This window comes from Eschrichtius robustus, chromosome 14 (assembly GCF_028021215.1).
Source record: "Eschrichtius robustus isolate mEscRob2 chromosome 14, mEscRob2.pri, whole genome shotgun sequence".
In the NCBI taxonomy this organism is placed as follows: Eukaryota; Metazoa; Chordata; class Mammalia; order Artiodactyla; family Eschrichtiidae; genus Eschrichtius; species Eschrichtius robustus.
Window position 1 is genome coordinate 42241501 of NC_090837.1, and position 6000 is coordinate 42247500.

At 40.3% G+C, this 6000-nt stretch overlaps 1 protein-coding gene across 7 annotated transcripts in view; it reads right to left on the reverse strand.

The window, feature by feature from the left end:
* Positions 1–6000, reverse strand: part of ZNF521 (zinc finger protein 521) — a 287757-nt gene that overhangs the window by 279569 nt on the left and 2188 nt on the right. The window contains exon 1 of one of the 7 annotated variants that reach the window (XM_068563427.1): positions 5847–5929. The exons of the other annotated variants lie outside the window; for them this stretch is intronic. The gene's annotated coding sequence lies outside the window, so the exon portion shown is untranslated. Of the gene's footprint in view, positions 1–5846; positions 5930–6000 lie in introns of those variants that run through there. 7 annotated transcript variants of the gene reach the window in all.

The following is a 6000-nucleotide window of genomic DNA, read 5'->3' on the forward strand; positions in this document are numbered from 1 at the left end:
ATGATACCCCCAAGATCAGTCCAGTGCCTGTAGCTGTGGCAGGGTCCCCAGGCAGCTGGGTAACTGCTGCTTGATCATTATGCCTGCTAAAACTGAAGCTACTGAAGTTTTAAAGAATTCATGTCTTACTGAATTTCTTTCATCTCTAATAATTACTAAACTGGCATAATTACTTATACTAGAGGTGAAATGTGATGCATGCTAAAAGCCCAAGCTGCCTAAAATTAAAGTTTAAAAAAAAAAAAGCCACAATTCTACTTAGTTTTCAAAGATTTATCTTGTGTTAGGCTTTTATGCCAAGAGTTGCATAATTATTTAAACCATTTAAAAGCGTTCCTTACACTATTTGATTAATACTATAACAGGGCTATTTAAATTTACTAATGTTAACTTTAAGTTTTAATTGCTTTGTAATAATATTGTTGCAGAACGTATTTAAAATCAGACAAGTACACTTTCATTACAGCAAACAAGGTATATGCAATCCTAGCTAGTGTACCATGTAATCCCCAAACAAAAAAACGGGAACATATTTCAGATTTAATTGAAATGGGATTAGAAACTTGCATGCATCCCCCCCACAGAACTAACTTTAACCTTTGACAGCACAATGGGAGTCAGTGAAGAAAAAAATTAAATACATCTGGGAAAATACTTAGCCAGAATATCAGCCTTTGTATCAAAATTTCATTCAAGAGCATTCTTTAACATATTACTTAATGACAACATTTACATTTTAAACAATCCATAAGGCTTCTAAAATATGTTGCAAGTCTTAAAATTATTTTCTCTAAGAAATAACTAAAAACTCAACATGGTATTCATTAAATCCAGCCATGAAGAATGTATTCTATGGCAACAGAATTAGTGACATTAAACCAGCAATGTGAATTCTGTCAGATGAATTAATAAAGCACAATAATAGGAAAAACACACCTTTCATAAAATTCTTAATTGATCTTGGTAGAATTGCTCTTTTCTACTATCAAAACCTCTTTCTCCTCATTGCATGGTTTTACATCAAAATGAAAACTCAAGCAAGTATATTTGATATTATGTTTCGATTTATGTCAACAAGTATTTCACTAGAACTTACCAGACTAGCCAATTCTCAAAAACTGACTTCCTTTAAAAGTAAAAGGAAGGGAGCAAAAATGTTCCTGTAAGTTGAAAAAAAATATCCTACAGATATGCTACAAGACTTGCAATGACCCAAACAAGCAAGCAGAAAGAACTAAGTGTAATTACTGAAAGCAAAAAGTTGAAAAATTCTGTCATCACTATGAGACATCACTGCTGTCAATAACTACAATGGATTTTAAGGGATATGGGAATACTCTGGCAAAACAAAAAAGAAAAATTATTAACAGCTTGCTTTATAAAAAGCTGCTAATCTCAAATCCCTTTGTAATTTCATTTTTACATGTATGCTTTTATGTTCAATATCCTATTTTTCACCCTTTTTTGACTGGATGAATAAAAGCCAACAATCCACTCATGCATCAAACAGATGTTTTTGTTTTTAAGGCCAAGTGGAATCTTATGAATTTTTGTTCCCTCGCTTTAGGAAGATGCTGCCAGAACTGCTGAAATTGTGAAACCAGCATTTTGGAAAAGACTCACTGGACCATCAGTCCTGGAAGTTTGACTAGCACTCATGGGATTCGTGCCAACTGTAATTGCTGTTTTTGTTTATGTAGGATTGTCTACTGATTGGACTATAATCAATTTAATGACTTCAACATCTAGTCAGTATAATTTAGAGGTGGTAGAGGGAAGAAACAGTCCCTGCTTGATAGATGCAAAAAAGTCCAACTGCAACTGTTTGAAGGTGGTACAAACACTGAGCTTCTGCAGTGTTTCCAATCATCAGGCTTTTTAGCATCTAAATCCAAAAGTAAATGCATATATTGCTGTGTGCTGCAGAATTAGTAGAGTATTTTGCCCTCACAATTATGAAAAAGAATATATGTAGATATTTTCTCAATATTTTTTTAAAAACTTACCTTAGGTTAAATCTAGTTATTAAAAAAGGGAGTCATGCTTCATTTATCTAAAAATAATTTTGAGCAAAAATCTATATTGCAGGTTTTAATTAAAAGCAAACTATTACTGTCTTAATGCAATAGTTTCCTTACTATGGCATCATTTCCAAAACCAAAACTGAACCTCTAGTGAAAAGGGGTTGTTTTTTTTGTTTTTGTTTTTGTTTTTTTAAGAAATAAAACACATAGAGTACAAGAGAACCACTTTTTTTTTTTCTTTTTTTAGTTATACTTCACCTGTCTACCTATAAGAAAATATATTTTTGACTTTGGAAAAAAATGTGTTTAAATAACGATTGGAGAGTTTAATGTTTCTATTAAATTTAGGAGCTAGTACAAGCTCCCTGCAGCGGCTTTTTTAACACCTACAATTTCAAGAGCTTTTCCACCAGAGAATACAGCCTAGTAGATAGGTTTTCTGACTTTTGAAAGCTTATGGACTTAAAACCCATTGCCTTTTCTTTCAAATTCTATAGTTTACATTTCTTCTTTAAATTGAGAGCTGAATTTTTGCCACCTCATTATATTTTTGCCACCTCTAAATAAATTACTTCTCCTTAAAAAAAAAAAAAACACTTTATAAGTACAAAAGAAGGTAAATGGGGAAAAAAAGGTCAATTCTAAGTGTGATAACTTCAAAATGTGCCAAGTTACAAAGGGCTAGCTACTGTGACAGCCAAGTTAAACAAGGTATTTTGGGGCTGTCTTTCTCCCTGGTTCCCACCATTTCTCTATAGAGACCCCTGGTATGGGTTTATGAACACGTGAGGGTCCAGATATCCTAACTGTGTCTTGTGTTTAACTTGGCCATTTACATGTCTAAGTGCTCCCCTCTCTCCTCACCAGCTTTATAACTTGGCTCTTATTGAATATATCACACCTTTATGAAGTGGACCACTTTTTCCTTCTTACAAGTGCTTTTTGGAGTAAATTTCCCCCAAAATTGTTTTTATCAGGTAAAATGGCAGAGAAACTTCCATCAGAGAAGCACCACAAGAAACAGAATAAAGAGCCAGCAAGAAAAAACAGAAGTAGGTCACAACTGACCAATTTGATGCCACTGATTTGCTACCTCAGAAAACAAGCAGATAGCAGGACTATTTGCAGGCAGGTAATCTATTCAAATCTCGTGGTTACTCTCAGGAATTGAGATAAATAGATAAATAATGCAAATGGGGTAGAGGGTAACTCATTTAATTGTCTGACCATCCATGCCTCTAAATACTGGCTTTAACTCTGTTTCATTGGACAGAAAGGGTTATTCTGAAGATTCGCAGCATAAGGACAGAATAAGTTTCTTGACTTTGTGTGTGGACTGAGAGAATTTTGATGCTAGGGCTCTGAGAGCAGAAGGGGTAAAACAGTTCCATGTTTCAAAATATAGTTGGCAGCTTTCACAAATAGAAAAGTGAATCTCTTTGGTGTTTAACAGTTTTAATGCACTTTAGAGGACGTAAGGAGACCAAGCAGGGCACGCTCCACTGCAGCCAGAAACCTGGCAGCCACTCCCAGGAGGCAGGTTATTAGGACAATTACACAAAAGTTTGCTAAGAACAAAAAATAGTGCACAATTTAAAGTAGATATTCATTCAAAATGCTAAATTTATGAGTACCCAAAATAAATTCAACTATTAATAGAATTTTGGGTAGTCCTTATTTTTAAGGATTTGGTTGAAAACAAAAACTCCAAACTTAAAAGTCATTTTGTTTTGTTTGTACCTGCCTTATGTAAACTACTCCCCTGAGACACGAGTTTCAAATTATGATATCAGAAGTGACAGCCATATCAGAAACATCTTTTGAACCTTGTTTGTTAAAGAAATAGTATGGATGTAGGAGACAAGTTGGAGACTGAATGCAGAACTTCATGTTTTATTTAGAAGGGCACATTGCATTTTCATGGTTTCCAATGCCTCCTTCAAACTGGTGAAAAGTAATCTGCAAGGTTTTGAAATACTGTCACTCCTCTAACAAAATCACCATTTTAATCTCTTAGTTGCAAAACTACTAATCAGTTCTTCGTAAAAGAAACAAATCAAAGCTGGCTTGCTATGCCTGCTGATAGCAAAGTGTTGCTCATTGCTTATTATTATTATTATTACTATGCCAGAATATTTGTCGTAATAATACCTCCCTGGCTTTTCTAGGATCCAAGTGTGACCTTCCAAACAATATAATGGACAGAACACTCCTCGAACACATTTTGGAAAATGGAGACCCTTCCTGGAAGACACAGGGGAAGGAAAATAGTGAAGAAAAGGCTAGAGATTTAACAGGAGCCACCTAGAATGCCATTCTACTGCTCCAAAACCGCTACTAATATCACAATTACTCATCTGACATAGCTCATCTAAACACGTTTTTCCAGGTAAATGCATACCCTGAAGAAAAACAAATCCACTCTTCAGCGAGGACTGTACTATTTTTATTCCTGTCTTCAGCTTCTCACCCCAAAGCTCAGCCAGCCCACCTGAGGCCATTCGCTCTTCTGGGAGCCTTCCAAGCATCTGACAGAGGAGACCACCACTGTGTTCCGTGCCCACACAGAAAATGGAAGCTAAATCTTTGTTTTTAACGTAAATATTTTATTTAGAACTTGGCACTTGAAACACAGATGCTGTGTCTTCACGGAGAAGATACCGGAATATTTTTGCGATATGACAATATAACAAAAGAATAAAATGCCCTCTACTCATTTTCACTTGCCATTTTTTTTGCTTATTAACTTAAGGACTGCACAGGTCTCCGTCCCATATCCTGCAATCCGACTTGTCAAAGACTGCCCTGCGGATACCGCCAACTGACAGCTTCACTGACCGCCCATAAAATCCTACGTGCATGAGAATAAATCTTCTTTAGGAAGCCCGGGGTAGCACATGCACCACAGTCAACAGAACTTTCACCGTGAATTCATTCCAAAGGCAGGCGAGCTGAATGCCCAGAAACTGCAGATGAGCAAAACTACCGACTGCGCAAACTTCAATAAACTTCTTAAAAATAAAAAGCCCCCAGCAGCCCTTAAAACCGGGCTGACACCAAGCGCTCCCCTATCAACTCGGAAAGTTCTTTCCAAGTGACGAGGAAGAGGTTCGTCCTGGTACTCCGCTCAGCGTGACTTTTAAGGAAGCTGAGAGTCTCACGGCAAGTTCCCCCAGCGCGAGCGTCGTCCGCCGTTACCCTGACACCCGCGCACGCCCGTGGCGTTTATTTTTTCACTCTGCACGCTTGCATCTTTCAGGCCCTCGGTCTAGGTTTTCCCAGAAAATGTGTGGCCCACGTGAATAGAAATGACCACAAAAACTGTGTCAAGACACACGTCAATGATTCATCTCGTTTTCAAACTAAAACTTCTGTGCTTCAAGAAAAAAAGAAAGCGTTCCAGTCTGCGAGGCCCTCCCCCACCCCGTCCCTTCCCTGGAGAAGAAAGGGCTTTGTGTGTGCGGTGAGGGCTCCGTTAATCGAGTTCATAAATACACATCGGCGGGGGCCGGGGCCGGGAGCGTGAGGCGCCCGGCTCTGCCCACCCCTCCCCCGGCCAGCGGCCGAGTCGGGAGTCCGGGTGGCAGTAACAAGGGCGACTGGGCGCCGGGGCCCGGGCCGCTGAGGAGGAAGAGGATGCTGCGCCGTCGCCGGGGACCAGAGGGCGGGGCCGGGCCGCGCGGACCTCGGCGGGACCCCGCGGGCCCCGGCGGGCGCACAAGCCGCCCTTTGTCCTCCGCCTCTGGGGTCGCGGGGCCCTCAGCCGCCGACCGCTGTAGCCCCCGTGCCCTCGCCCCGATTCCACGCCCGGCCTCCCCGCACCTCCTCCGGTCCTCGCGCTCCGCGGCTCGCCCTCCCCGCTCTCGGCCTCTGAGCGCCAGACCTCCCGGCTTCCAGCGGCCGGCCGCCCCCAGTTTCCCCAGGAGGAGGCTCGGGAAGGTAGACGACGAGGAGGAGGAGGAGGAGGAGGCCGAAG